Source organism: Pseudophryne corroboree, unplaced genomic scaffold (genome assembly GCF_028390025.1).
Source record: "Pseudophryne corroboree isolate aPseCor3 unplaced genomic scaffold, aPseCor3.hap2 scaffold_415, whole genome shotgun sequence".
Taxonomy (NCBI): Eukaryota; Metazoa; Chordata; class Amphibia; order Anura; family Myobatrachidae; genus Pseudophryne; species Pseudophryne corroboree.
In genome coordinates, this window is record NW_026970049.1 from 450,654 (window position 1) to 465,388 (window position 14,735).

The 14,735-nt window shown below is 42.8% G+C and overlaps 8 non-coding genes and 1 pseudogene across 8 annotated transcripts; all 9 read left to right on the forward strand.

The window, feature by feature from the left end:
* The first annotated feature begins 9,497 nt into the window (after positions 1 to 9,497).
* LOC135025476 (U1 spliceosomal RNA) lies at positions 9,498 to 9,661 on the forward strand. The gene has a single exon (XR_010222225.1). It is a non-coding gene; the product is annotated as a U1 spliceosomal RNA (small nuclear RNA).
* Positions 9,662 to 9,813: 152 nt separating this feature from the next.
* On the forward strand, positions 9,814 to 9,976 carry LOC135025323 (U1 spliceosomal RNA). Its single transcript, XR_010222106.1, has one exon. It is a non-coding gene; the product is annotated as a U1 spliceosomal RNA (small nuclear RNA).
* Positions 9,977 to 10,650: 674 nt separating this feature from the next.
* Positions 10,651 to 10,814, forward strand: LOC135025235 (U1 spliceosomal RNA). The gene has a single exon (XR_010222020.1). It is a non-coding gene; the product is annotated as a U1 spliceosomal RNA (small nuclear RNA).
* Positions 10,815 to 10,966: 152 nt separating this feature from the next.
* Positions 10,967 to 11,129, forward strand: LOC135025334 (U1 spliceosomal RNA). The gene has a single exon (XR_010222117.1). It is a non-coding gene; the product is annotated as a U1 spliceosomal RNA (small nuclear RNA).
* Positions 11,130 to 11,803: 674 nt separating this feature from the next.
* On the forward strand, positions 11,804 to 11,967 carry LOC135025460 (U1 spliceosomal RNA). Its single transcript, XR_010222209.1, has one exon. It is a non-coding gene; the product is annotated as a U1 spliceosomal RNA (small nuclear RNA).
* A 152-nt stretch (positions 11,968 to 12,119) lies between these two features.
* LOC135025393 (U1 spliceosomal RNA) lies at positions 12,120 to 12,255 on the forward strand (annotated as a pseudogene).
* Positions 12,256 to 13,090: 835 nt separating this feature from the next.
* On the forward strand, positions 13,091 to 13,254 carry LOC135025382 (U1 spliceosomal RNA). The gene has a single exon (XR_010222163.1). It is a non-coding gene; the product is annotated as a U1 spliceosomal RNA (small nuclear RNA).
* A 670-nt stretch (positions 13,255 to 13,924) lies between these two features.
* On the forward strand, positions 13,925 to 14,088 carry LOC135025305 (U1 spliceosomal RNA). The gene has a single exon (XR_010222088.1). It is a non-coding gene; the product is annotated as a U1 spliceosomal RNA (small nuclear RNA).
* A 152-nt stretch (positions 14,089 to 14,240) lies between these two features.
* On the forward strand, positions 14,241 to 14,404 carry LOC135025421 (U1 spliceosomal RNA). Its single transcript, XR_010222182.1, has one exon. It is a non-coding gene; the product is annotated as a U1 spliceosomal RNA (small nuclear RNA).
* Positions 14,405 to 14,735: the final 331 nt, after the last annotated feature.

Here is a 14,735-nt window from a genome sequence, read left to right on the forward strand (position 1 = left end):
CTACACGTTATAGCCCTGAATTTTCCAATGCCTATCTCTTTGCAAAAGAGAGATATCGGCAAGGAAAAGCGGCATTGTACTTTTACATTTTTCTCCCAAACGAAAGACACTAGAATGAAAATTTTAAAGCCTCCTTTTAGTGCTTCATCTACACGTAATAGCCCTGAATTTTCCAATGCCTATCTCTTTGCAAAAGAGAGATATCGGCAAGGAAATGCTGTATTGTACCTTTGCATTTTTCTCCCAAACGAAAGACACTAGAATGAAAATTTTAAAGCCTCCTGTTAGTGCTTCATCTACACGTTATAGCCCTGAATTTTCCAATGCCTAGCTCTTTGCAAAAGAGAGATATTGGCAAGGAAAAGCTGTAATGTACCTTTGCATTTTTCTCCCAAACGAAGGACACTAGAATGAAAATTTTAAAGCCTCCTGTTAGTGCTTCATCTACACGTTATAGCCCTGAATTTTCCAATGCCTATCTCTTTGCAAAAGAGAGATATCGGCAAGGAAAAGCAGCATTGTACTTTTGCATTTTTCTCCCAAACGAAAGACACTAGAATGAAAATTTTAAAGCCTCCTATTAGTGCTTCATCTACACGTTATAGCCCTGAATTTTCCAATGCCTAGCTCTTTGCAAAAGAGAGATATCGGCAAGGAAAAGCTGTATTGTACCTTTGCATTTTTCTCCCAAACGAAAGACACTAGAATGAAAATTTTAAAGCCTCCTGTTAGTGCTTCATCTACACGTTATAGCCCTGAATTTTCCAATGCCTATCTCTTTGCAAAAGAGAGATATCGGCAAGGAAAAGCTGTATTGTACCTTTGCATGTTTCTCCCAAACGAAGGACACTAGAATGAAAATTTTAAAGCCTCCTATTAGTGCTTCATCTACACGTTATAGCCCTGAATTTTCCAATGCCTATCTCTTTGCAAAAGAGAGATATCGGCAAGGAAAAGCTGTATTGTACCTTTGCATTTTTCTCCCAAACGAAGGACACTAGAATGAAAATTTTAAAGCCTCCTGTTAGTGCTTCATCTACACGTTATAGCCCTGAATTTTCAAATGCCTATCTCTTTGCAAAAGAGAGATATCGGCAAGGAAAAGCTGTATTGTACCTTTGCATTTTTCTCCCAAACGAAAGACACTAGAATGAAAATTTTAAAGCCTCCTGTTAGTGCTTCATCTACACGTTATAGCCCTGAATTTTCCAAAGCCTAGCTCTTTGCAAAAGAGAGATATTGGCAAGGAAAAGCTGTATTGTACCTTTGCATTTTTCTCCCAAACGAAAGACACTAGAATGAAAATTTTAAAGTCTACTGTTAGTGCTTCATCTACACGTTATAGCCCTGAATTTTCCAATGCCTAGCTCTTTGCAAAAGAGAGATATCGGCAAGGAAAAGCTGTATTGTACCTTTGCATTTTTCTCCCAAACGAAAGACACTAGAATGAAAATTTTAAAGCCTCCTGTTAGTGCTTCATCTACACGTTATAGCCCTGAATTTTCCAATGCCTATCTCTTTGCAAAAGAGAGATATCGGCAAGGAAAAGCTGTATTGTACCTTTGCATTTTCCTCCCAAACGAAGGACACTAGAATGAAAATTTTAAAGCCTCCTGTTAGTGCTTCATCTACACGTTATAGCCCTGAATTTTCCAATGCCTAGCTCTTTGCAAAAGAGAGATATTGGCAAGGAAAAGCTGTAATGTACCTTTGCATTTTTCTCCCAAACGAAGGACACTAGAATGAAAATTTTAAAGCCTCCTGTTAGTGCTTCATCTACACGTTATAGCCCTGAATTTTCCAATGCCTATCTCTTTGCAAAAGAGAGATATCGGCAAGGAAAAGCAGCATTGTACTTTTGCATTTTTCTCCCAAACGAAAGACACTAGAATGAAAATTTTAAAGCCTCCTATTAGTGCTTCATCTACACGTTATAGCCCTGAATTTTCCAATGCCTAGCTCTTTGCTAAAGAGAGATATCGGCAAGGAAAAGCTGTATTGTACCTTTGCATTTTTCTCCCAAACGAAAGACACTAGAATGAAAATTTTAAAGCCTCCTGTTAGTGCTTCATCTACACGTTATAGCCCTGAATTTTCCAATGCCTATCTCTTTGCAAAAGAGAGATATCGGCAAGGAAAAGCTGTATTGTACCTTTGCATGTTTCTCCCAAACGAAGGACACTAGAATGAAAATTTTAAAGCCTCCTATTAGTGCTTCATCTACACGTTATAGCCCTGAATTTTCCAATGCCTATCTCTTTGCAAAAGAGAGATATCGGCAAGGAAAAGCTGTATTGTACCTTTGCATTTTTCTCCCAAACGAAGGACACTAGAATGAAAATTTTAAAGCCTCCTGTTAGTGCTTCATCTACACGTTATAGCCCTGAATTTTCAAATGCCTATCTCTTTGCAAAAGAGAGATATCGGCAAGGAAAAGCTGTATTGTACCTTTGCATTTTTCTCCCAAACGAAAGACACTAGAATGAAAATTTTAAAGCCTCCTGTTAGTGCTTCATCTACACGTTATAGCCCTGAATTTTCCAATGCCTATCTCTTTGCAAAAGAGAGATATCGGCAAGGAAAAACTGTATTGTACCTTTGCATTTTTCTCCCAAACGAAAGACACTAGAATGAAAATTTTAAAGCCTCCTGTTAGTGCTTCATCTACACGTTATAGCCCTGAATTTTCCAATGCCTAGCTCTTTGCAAAAGAGAGATATTGGCAAGGAAAAGCTGTATTGTACCTTTGCATTTTTCTCCCAAACGAAAGACACTAGAATGAAAATTTTAAAGTCTACTGTTAGTGCTTCATCTACACGTTATAGCCCTGAATTTTGCAATGCCTAGCTCTTTGCAAAAGAGAGATATCGGCAAGGAAAAGCTGTATTGTACCTTTGCATTTTTCTCCCAAACGAAAGACACTAGAATGAAAATTTTAAAGCCTCCTGTTAGTGCTTCATCTACACGTTATAGCCCTGAATTTTCCAATGCCTATCTCTTTGCAAAAGAGAGATATCGGCAAGGAAAAGCTGCATTGTACTTTTACATTTTTCTCCCAAACGAAAGACACTAGAATGAAAATTTTAAAGCCTCCTTTTAGTGCTTCATCTACACGTTATAGCCCTGAATTTTCCAATGCCTAGCTCTTTGCAAAAGAGAGATATTGGCAAGGAAAAGCTGTATTGTACCTTTGCATTTTTCTCCCAAACGAAGGACACTAGAATGAAAATTTTAAAGCCTCCTGTTAGTGCTTCATCTACACGTTATAGTCCTGAATTTTCCAATGCCTATCTCTTTGCAAAAGAGAGATATCGGCAAGGAAAAACTGTATTGTACCTTTGCATTTTTCTCCCGAACGAAAGACACTAGAATGAAAATTTTAAAGCCTCCTGTTAGTGCTTCATCTACACGTTATAGCCCTGAATTTTCCAATGCCTAGCTCTTTGCAAAAGAGAGATATTGGCAAGGAAAAGCTGTATTGTACCTTTGCATTTTTCTCCCAAACGAAAGACACTAGAATGAAAATTTTAAAGTCTACTGTTAGTGCTTCATCTACACGTTATAGCCCTGAATTTTCCAATGCCTATCTCTTTGCAAAAGAGAGATATCGGCAAGGAAAAGCTGTATTGTACCTTTGCATTTTTCTCCCAAACGAAAGACACTAGAATGAAAATTTTAAAGCCTCCTGTTAGTGCTTCATATACACGTTATAGCCCTGAATTTTCCAATGCCTATCTCTTTGCAAAAGAGAGATATCGGCAAGGAAAAGCTGTATTGTACCTTTGCATTTTTCTCCCAAACGAAAGACACTAGAATGAAAATTTTAAAGCCTCCTGTTAGTGCTTCATCTACACGTTATAGCCCTGAATTTTCCAATGCCTATCTCTTTGCAAAAGAGAGATATCGGCAAGGAAAAGCTGTATTGTACCTTTGCATTTTTCTCCCAAACGAAGGACACTAGAATGAAAATTTTAAAACCTCCTATTAGTGCTTCATCTACACGTTATAGCCCTGAATTTTCCAATGCCTATCTCTTTGCAAAAGAGAGATATCGGCAAGGAAAAGCTGTATTGTACCTTTGCATTTTTCTCCCAAACGAAGTACACTAGAATGAAAATGTTAAAGCCTCCTGTTAGTGCTTCATCTACACGTTATAGCCCTGAATTTTCCAATGCCTATCTCTTTGCAAAAGAGAGATATCGGCAAGGAAAAGCTGTATTGTACCTTTGCATTTTTCTCCCAAACGAAAGACACTAGAATGAAAATTTTAAAGCCTACTGTTAGTGCTTCATCTACACGTTATAGCCCTCAATTTTCCAATGCCTAGCTCTTTGCAAAAGAGAGATATCGGCAAGGAAATGCTGTATTGTACCTTTGCATTTTTCTCCCAAACGAAAGACACTAGAATGAAAATGTTAAAGCCTACTGTTAGTGCTTCATCTACACGTTATAGCCCTGAATTTTCCAATGCCTAGCTCTTTGCAAAAGAGAGATATCGGCAAGGAAAAGCTGTATTGTACCTTTGCATTTTTCTCCCAAACGAAAGACACTAGAATGAAAATTTTAAAGCCTCCTGTTAGTGCTTCATCTACACGTTATAGCCCTGAATTTTCCAATGCCTATCTCTTTGCAAAAGAGAGATATCAGCAAGGAAAAGCTGTATTGTACCTTTGCATTTTTCTCCCAAACGAAGGACACTAGAATGAAAATTTTAAAGCCTCCTATTAGTGCTTCATCTACACGTTATAGCCCTGAATTTTCCAATGCCTGTCTCTTTGCAAAAGAGAGATATCGGCAAGGAAAAACTGTATTGTACCTTTGCATTTTTCTCCCAAACGAAAGACACTAAAATGAAAATTTTAAAGCCTCCTGTTAGTGCTTCATCTACACGTTATAGCCCTGAATTTTCCAATGCCTATCTCTTTGCAAAAGAGAGATATCGGCAAGGAAAAGCTGTATTGTACCTTTGCATTTTTCTCCCAAACGAAAGATACTAGAATGAAAATTTTAAATCCTACTGTTAGTGCTTCATCTGCACGTTATAGCCCTGAATTTTCCAATGCCTAGCTCTTTGCAAAAGAGAGATATCGGCAAGGAAAAGCTGTATTGTACCTTTGCATTTTTCTCCCAAACGAAAGACACTAGAATGAAAATTTTAAAGCCTACTGTTAGTGCTTCATCTACACGTTATAGCCCTGAATTTTCCAATGCCTAGCTCTTTGCAAAAGAGAGATATCGGCAAGGAAAAGCTGTATTGTACCTTTGCATTTTTCTCCCAAACGAAAGACACTAGAATGAAAATTTTAAAGCCTCCTGTTAGTGCTTCATCTACACGTTATAGCCCTGAATTTTCCAATGCCTATCTCTTTGCAAAAGAGAGATATCGGCAAGGAAAAGTGTATTGTACTTTTGCATTTTTCTCCCAAACGAAAGACACTAGAATGATAATTTTAGTGCTTCATCTACACGTTATAGCCCTGCATTTTCCAATGCCTATCTCTTTGCAAAAGAGAGATATCGGCAAGGAAAAGCTGCATTGTACTTTTGCATTTTTCTCCCAAACGAAAGACACTAGAATGAAAATTTTAAAGCCTCCTGTTAGTGCTTCATCTACACGTTATAGCCCTGAATTTTCCAATGCCTATCTCTTTGCAAAAGAGAGATATCGGCAAGGAAATGCTGTATTGTACCTTTGCATTTTTCTCCCAAACGAAAGACACTAGAATGAAAATTTTAAAGCCTCCTGTTAGTGCTTCATCTACACGTTATAGCCCTGCATTTTCCAATGCCTATCTCTTTGCAAAAGAGAGATATCGGCAAGGAAAAGCTGCATTGTACTTTTGCATTTTTCTCCCAAACGAAAGACACTAGAATGAAAATTTTAAAGCCTCCTGTTAGTGCTTCATCTACACGATATAGCCCTGAATTTTCCAATGCCTATCTCTTTGCAAAAGAGAGATATCGGCAAGGAAAAGCTGTATTGTACCTTTGCATTTTTCTCCCAAACGAAGGACACTAGAATGAAAATTTTAAAGCCTCCTGTTAGTGCTTCATCTACACGTTATAGCCCTGAATTTTCCAATGCCTATTTCTTTGCAAAAGAGAGATATCGGCAAGGAAAAGCTGTATTGTACCTTTGCATTTTTCTCCCAAACGAAAGACACTAGAATGAAAATTTTAAAGCCTACTGTTAGTGCTTCATCTACACGTTATAGCCCTGAATTTTCCAATGCCTAGCTCTTTGCAAAAGAGAGATATCGGCAAGGAAAAGCTGTATTGTACCTTTGCATTTTTCTCCCAAACGAAAGACACTAGAATGAAAATTTTAAAGCCTCCTGTTAGTGCTTCATCTACACGTTATAGCCCTGAATTTTCCAATGCCTATCTCTTTGCAAAAGAGAGATATCGGCAAGGAAAAGCTGTATTGTACCTTTGCTTTTTTCTCCCAAACGAAAGACACTAGAATGAAAATTTTAAAGCCTCCTATTAGTGCTTCATCTACACGTTATAGCCCTGAATTTTCCAATGCCTATCTCTTTGCAAAAGAGAGATATCGGCAAGGAAAAGCTGCATTGTACTTTTGCATTTTTCTCCCAAACGAAAGACACTAGAATGAAAATTTTAAAGCCTCCTGTTAGTGCTTCATCTACACGTTATAGCCCTGAATTTTCCAATGCCTAGCTCTTTGCAAAAGAGAGATATTGGCAAGGAAAAGCTGTATTGTACCTTTGCATTTTTCTCCCAAACGAAAGACACTAGAATGAAAATTTTAAAGCCTCCTGTTAGTGCTTCATGTACGCGGTATAGCCCTGAATTTTCCAATGCCTAGCTCTTTGCAAAAGAGAGATATCGGCAAGGAAAAGCTGTATTGTACCTTTGCATTTTTCTCCCAAACGAAAGACACTAGAATGAAAATTTTAAAGCCTCCTGTTAGTGCTTCATCTACACGTTATAGCCCTGAATTTTCCAATGCCTATCTCTTTGCAAAAGAGAGATATCGGCAAGGAAATGCTGTATTGTACCTTTGCATTTTTCTCCCAAACGAAAGACACTAGAATGAAAATTTTAAAGCCTCCTGTTAGTGCTTCATCTACACGTTATAGCCCTGCATTTTCCAATGCCTATCTCTTTGCAAAAGAGAGATATCGGCAAGGAAAAGCTGCATTGTACTTTTGCATTTTTCTCCCAAACGAAAGACACTAGAATGAAAATTTTAAAGCCTCCTGTTAGTGCTTCATCTACACGTTATTGCCCTGAATTTTCCAATGCCTAGCTCTTTGCAAAAGAGAGATATTGGCAAGGAAAAGCTGTATTGTACCTTTGCATTTTTCTCCCAAACGAAAGACACTAGAATGAAAATTTTAAAGCCTCCTGTTAGTGCTTCATCTACACGTTATAGCCCTGAATTTTCCAATGCCTATCTCTTTGCAAAAGAGAGATATCGGCAAGGAAAAACTGTATTGTACCTTTGCATTTTTCTCCCAAACGAAAGACACTAGAATGAAAATTTTAAAGCCTCCTGTTAGTGCTTCATCTACACGTTATAGCCCTGAATTTTCCAATGCCTATCTCTTTGCAAAAGAGAGATATCGGCAAGGAAAAGCTGTATTGTACCTTTGCATTTTTCTCCCAAACGAAGGACACTAGAATGAAAATTTTAAAGCCTCCTATTAGTGCTTCATCTACACGTTATAGCCCTGAATTTTCCAATGCCTATCTCTTTGCAAAAGAGAGATATCGGCAAGGAAAAGCTGTATTGTACCTTTGCATTTTTCTCCCAAACGAAGTACACTAGAATGAAAATGTTAAAGCCTCCTGTTAGTGCTTCATCTACACGTTATAGCCCTGAATTTTCCAATGCCTATCTCTTTGCAAAAGAGAGATATCGGCAAGGAAAAGCTGTATTGTACCTTTGCATTTTTCTCCCAAACGAAAGACACTAGAATGAAAATTTTAAAGCCTCCTGTTAGTGCTTCATCTACACGTTATAGCCCTGAATTTTCCAATGCCTATCTCTTTGCAAAAGAGAGATATCGGCAAGGAAATGCTGTATTGTACCTTTGCATTTTTCTCCCAAACGAAAGACACTAGAATGAAAATTTTAAAGCCTCCTGTTAGTGCTTCATCTACACGTTATAGCCCTGCATTTTCCAATGCCTATCTCTTTGCAAAAGAGAGATATCGGCAAGGAAAAGCTGCATTGTACTTTTGCATTTTTCTCCCAAACGAAAGACACTAGAATGAAAATTTTAAAGCCTCCTGTTAGTGCTTCATCTACACGTTATAGCCCTGAATTTTCCAATGCCTAGCTCTTTGCAAAAGAGATATTGGCAAGGAAAAGCTGTATTGTACCTTTGCATTTTTCTCCCAAACGAAAGACACTAGAATGAAAATTTTAAAGCCTACTGTTAGTGCTTCATCTACACGTTATAGCCCTGAATTTTCCAATGCCTAGCTCTTTGCAAAAGAGAGATATCGGCAAGGAAAAGCTGTATTGTACCTTTGCATTTTTCTCCCAAACGAAAGACACTAGAATGAAAATTTTAAAGCCTACTGTTAGTGCTTCATCTACACGTTATAGCCCTGAATTTTCCAATGCCTAGCTCTTTGCAAAAGAGAGATATCGGCAAGGAAATGCTGTATTGTACCTTTGCATTTTTCTCCCAAACGAAAGACACTAGAATGAAAATTTTAAAGCCTCCTGTTAGTGCTTCATCTACACGTTATAGCCCTGAATTTTCCAATGCCTAGCTCTTTGCAAAAGAGAGATATTGGCAAGGAAAAGCTGTATTGTACCTTTGCATTTTTCTCCCAAACGAAAGACACTAGAATGAAAATTTAAAAGCCTCCTGTTAGTGCTTCATCTACACGGTATAGCCCTGAATTTTCCAATGCCTAGCTCTTTGCAAAAGAGAGATATCGGCAAGGAAAAGCTGTATTGTACCTTTGCATTTTTCTCCCAAACGAAAGACACTAGAATGCAAACTACAGGTAGTGCTGCAGGGCCCACACCCTTTTACTTGCCTTACAGAGCAGCTCTGGAGCTGTTACAGTGCCCAGCTGCTGCAAGAAATCAGCTTGAATGCTTCAGGGGATGGGGCATGACCAAAGGAGGGGGGAGGTGTTTAATGCGAACTAGGGGTCATCCAAGCACTGCAAAAGGCCGCCATGCCCTGCATGCCCCTTTTCTCTTTTCATATGCAGATGAGGGTTCCAGTCAACTTTGGCCCACTGCTTGGATAACATCACCGTATGCAAATCCGTCTGCTGCAGACCTTCCCCCAGGAGTGCTTGTACTAGTTGTTGCATATGGTTTGATATTTGATGGTGCTTCAGTATTAGGCAGCCTTCCGCCCTCCCATGTTCATCTGAAAAGATGTGGTCTCCCTGCAGTTGTTGTCCCCAGATGAGAGTTCACTTGTGCTGCCTCAGTTGAATCTCCTTTACTTGACAGAGATGTGCCTGAGCAGCTGCCCTCACCAGCCCTATCCCAAATCATACTTATTTTGCATAGGAGATACCATGGTCATGAAGATTGTTCTCCAAGGGTGAGGTTCATTCATTGCATTCTGGGTATGCTGACCCCTGTGATTTTCCCAAATGTGGGAAACTCGACTGCATTATTTGTGGTAGTGGGGGACTGTGTTTGTGCTTTCCTCTGGTCAGCTCTGGTAAAAGTCAGATTTCTTTGTCTCAGATCTTCCTCTAGCCTTGTTCTTCTTTCGAGAGTTCCCTTGTGCTGCCTCAGTTGGATCTCTTTCACTTGACAGGGGGGTGCCCGAACAGCGACCCTCCCCAGCTCTAGCCCAACTCCTACTTACCTGCCAGGTGAGATACTATGATCATGAAGGTGCTTCTCCCAGGGCAAGGCTCACCCATTGCACTCTGGGTGTGCTGCCCCTGCGATTTCCCCAAATGTGGGAAACTTGACTGCATAATTTGTGTTTCCCCTGGTCGGCTCTCGTATAATTCAGATCTCTTTGTCTCAGGTCTCTCTCCAGCCTAGTTTGCTGTCTGTTTCCACTTCTCTTTTCTTCAACCGCTCCCTTCTATACCCTTGTGCACTATCCTGACTTCTCCTCCCGTCTGCTTACTTTGTGCCTTCCAATGCACAATGCAAACTACAGGTAGTGCTGCAGGGCCCACACCCTTTTACTTGCCTTACAGAGCAGCTCTGGAGCTGTTACAGTGCCCAGCTGCTGCAAGAAATCAGCTTGAATGCTTCAGGGGATGGGGCATGGCCAACATGAGCCCCACACCAAAGGAGGGTGGAGGTGTTTAATGCGAACTAGGGGTCATCCAAGCACCGCAAAAGGCCGCCATGCCCTGCACGCCCCTTTTCTCTTTTCATATGCAGATGAGGGTTGAAGCCAACTTTGACCCACTGCTTGGATGACATCACCGTATGCAAATCCGTCTTCTGCAGAACTTCCCCCAGGAATGCTTGCACTAGTTGTTGCATTTGGTTTGTTGTTTGGGGGTGCTTCAGTATTAGGCAGCCTTCTGCCCTCCCATGTTCATCTGAAAATATGTGTTCTCCCTGCAGTTGTTGTCCCCAGATGAGAGATCCCTTGTGCTGCCTCAGTTGAATCTCCTTTACTTGACAGAGATGTGCATGAGCAGCGGCCCTCCCCAGCCCTATTCCAAATCATACTTATTTTGCATAGGAGATACCATGGTCATGAAGATTGTTCTCCCAGGGTGAGGTTCATTCATTGCATTTTGGGTATGCTGACCCCTGTGATTTCCCCAAATGTGGGAAACTTGACTGCATTATTTGTGGTAGTGGGGGACTGTGTTTGTGCTTTCCTCTGGTCAGCTCTGGTAAAAGTCAGATTTCTTTGTCTCAGATTTTCCTCTAGCCTTGTTCTTCTTTCGAGAGTTCCATTGTGCTGCCTCAGTTGGATCTCCTTCACTTGACAGGGGGGTACCCGAGCAGCGACCCTCCCCAGCTCTAGCCCAACTCCTACTTACCTGCCAGGTGAGATACTATGATCATGAAGGTGCTTCTCCCAGGGCAAGGCTCACCCATTGCACTCTGGGTGTGCTGCCCCTGCGATTTCCCCAAATGTGGGAAACTTGACTGCATAATTTGTGTTTCCCCTGGTCGGCTCTCGTATAATTCAGATCTATTTGTCTCAGGTCTCTCTCCAGCCTAGTTTGCTGTCTGTTTCCACTTCTCTTTTCTTCAGCCGCTCCCTTCTATACCCTTGTGCACTATCCTGACTTCTCCTCCCGTCTGCTTACTTTGTGCCTTCCAATGCACAATGCAAACTACAGGTAGTGCTGCAGGGCCCACACCCTTTTACTTGCCTTACAGAGCAGCTCTGGAGCTGTTACAGTGCCCAGCTGCTGCAAGAAATCAGCTTGAATGCTTCAGGGGATGGGGCATGGCCAACATGAGCCCCACACCAAAGGAGGGGGGAGGTGTTTAATGCGAACTAGGGGTCATCCAAGCACTGCAAAAGGCCGCCATGCCCTGCATGCCCCTTTTCTCTTTTCATATGCAGATGAGGGTTCCAGTCAACTTTGGCCCACTGCTTGGATAACATCACCGTATGCAAATCCGTCTGCTGCAGACCTTCCCCCAGGAGTGCTTGTACTAGTTGTTGCATATGGTTTGATATTTGATGGTGCTTCAGTATTAGGCAGCCTTCCGCCCTCCCATGTTCATCTGAAAAGATGTGGTCTCCCTGCAGTTGTTGTCCCCAGATGAGAGTTCACTTGTGCTGCCTCAGTTGAATCTCCTTTACTTGACAGAGATGTGCCTGAGCAGCTGCCCTCACCAGCCCTATCCCAAATCATACTTATTTTGCATAGGAGATACCATGGTCATGAAGATTGTTCTCCCAGGGTGAGGTTCATTCATTGCATTCTGGGTATGCTGACCCCTGTGATTTTCCCAAATGTGGGAAACTCGACTGCATTATTTGTGGTAGTGGGGGACTGTGTTTGTGCTTTCCTCTGGTCAGCTCTGGTAAAAGTCAGATTTCTTTGTCTCAGATCTTCCTCTAGCCTTGTTCTTCTTTCGAGAGTTCCCTGGTGCTGCCTCAGTTGGATCTCCTTCACTTCACAGGGGGGAACCCGAGCAGCGACCCTCCCCAGCTCTAGCCCAACTCCTACTTACCTGCCAGGTGAGATACTATGATCATGAAGGTGCTTCTCCCAGGGCAAGGCTCAACCATTGCACTCTGGGTGTGCTGCTCCTGCGATTTCCCCAAATGTGGGAAACTTGACTGCATAATTTGTGTTTCCCCTCGTCGGCTCTCGTATAATTCAGATCTCTTTGTCTCAGGTCTCTCTCCAGCCTAGTTTGCTGTCTGTTTCCACTTCTCTTTTCTTCAGCCGCTCCCTTCTATACCCTTGTGCACTATCCTGACTTCTCCTCCCGTCTGCTTACTTTGTGCCTTCCAATGCACAATGCAAACTACAGGTAGTGCTGCAGGGCCCACACCCTTTTACTTGCCTTACAGAGCAGCTCTGGAGCTGTTACAGTGCCCAGCTGCTGCAAGAAATCAGCTTGAATGCTTCAGGGGCTGGGGCATAGCCAACATGAGCCCCACACCAAAGGAGGGTGGAGGTGTTTAATGCAAACTAGGGGTCAGCCAAGCGCCGCAAAAGGCCACCATGCCCTGCACGCCCCTTTTCTCTTTTCATATGCAGACGAGGGTTGAAGCCAACTTTGACCCACTGCTTGGATGACATCACCATATGCAAATCCATCTGCGGCAGGCCTTCCCCCAGGAATGCTTGCACTAGTTGTTGCATTTGGTTTGTTGTTTGGGGGTGCTTCAGTATTAGGCAGCCTTCTGCCCTCCCATGTTCATCTTCAGGGGATGGGGCATGGCCAACATGAGCCCCACACCAAAGGAGGGTGGAGGTGTTTAATGCGAACTAGGGGTCATCCAAGCACCGCAAAAGGCCGCCATGCCCTGCACGCCCCTTTTCTCTTTTCATATGCAGATGAAGGTTGAAGCCAACTTTGACCCACTGCTTGGATGACATCACCGTATGCAAATCCGTCTTCTGCAGAACTTCACTTGACAGGGGGGTGCCCGAGCAGCGACCCTCCCCATCTCTAGCCCAACTCCTACTTACCTGCCAGGTGAGATACTATGATCAGGAAGGTGCTTCTCCCAGGGCAAGGCTCACCCATTGCACTCTGGGTGTGCTGCTCCTACGATTTCCCCAAATGTGGGACACTTGACTGCATAATTTGTGTTTCCTCTAGTCGGCTACTCGTATAATTCAGATCTCTTTGTCTCAGGTCTCTCTCCAGCCTAGTTTGCTGTCTGTTTCCACTTCTCTTTTCTTGAGCCGCTGCCTTCTATGCCCTTGTGCACTCTCCTGACTTCTCCTGTCTGCTTACTTTGTGCCTTCCAACGCACAATGCAAACTACAGGTAGTGCTGCAGGGCCCACACCCTTTTACTTGCCTTTCAGAGCAGCTCTGGAGCTGTTACAGTGCCCAGCTGCTGCAAGAAATCAGCTTGAATGCTTCAGGGGCTGGGGCATAGCCAACATGAGCCCCACACCGACGGAGGGTGGAGGTGTTTAATGCGAACTAAGGGTCATCCAAGCGCCGCAAAAGGCCGCCATGCCCTGCATACCCCTTTTCTCTTTTCATATGCAGATGAGGGTTCCAGCCAACTTTGGCCCACTGCTTGGATGACATCACCGTATGCAAATCCGTCTTCTGCAGACCTTCCCCCAGGAATGCTTGTACTAGTTGTTGCATTTGGTTTGTTGTTTGGGGTGCTTCAGTATTAGGCAGCCTTCAGCTCTCCCATGTTCATCTGAAAATATGTGTTCTCCCTGCAGTTGTTGTCCCCAGATGAGAGTTCACTTGTGCTGCCTCAGTTGAATCTCCTTTACTTGACAGAGATGTGCCTGAGCAGCTGCCCTCCCCAGCCCTATCCCAAATCATACTTATTTTGCATAGGAGATACCATGGTCATGAAGATTGTTCTCCCAGGGTGAGGTTCATTCATTGCATTCTGGGTATGCTGACCCCTGTGATTTCCCCAAATGTGGGAAACTCGACTGCATTATTTGTGGTAGTGGGGGACTGTGTTTGTGCTTTCCTCTGGTCAGCTCTGGTAAAAGTCAGATTTCTTTGTCTCAGATCTTCCTCTAGCCTTGTTCTTTTTTTGAGAGTTTCCTTGTGCTGCCTCAGTTGGATCTCCTTCACTTGACAGGGGGGTGCCCGAGCAGCGACCCTCCCCAGCTCAAGCCCAACTCCTACTTACCTGCCAAGTGAGATACTATGATCAGGAAGGTGCTTCTACCAGGGCAAGGCTCACCCATTGCACTCTGGGTGTGCTGCTCCTACGATTTCCCCAAATGTGGGACACTTGACTGCATAATTTGTGTTTCCTCTGGTCGGCTACTCGTATAATTCAGATCTCTTTGTCTCAGGTCTCTCTCCAGCCTAGTTTGCTGTCTGTTTCCACTTCTCTTTTCTTGAGCCCCTGCCTTCTATGCCCTTGTGCACTCTCCTGACTTCTCCTGTCTGCTTACTTTGTGCCTTCCAATGCACAATGCAAACTACAGGTAGTGCTGCAGGGCCAACACCCTTTTACTTGCCTTACAGAGCAGCTCTGGAGCTGTTACAGTGCCCAGCTGCTGCAAGAAATCAGCTTGAATGCTTCAGGGGCTGGGGCATAGCCAACATGAGCAGCAAGATGCAGCACTGGACTATTAGTAATGTACTGTTGTATGCTGAGCACCACAATG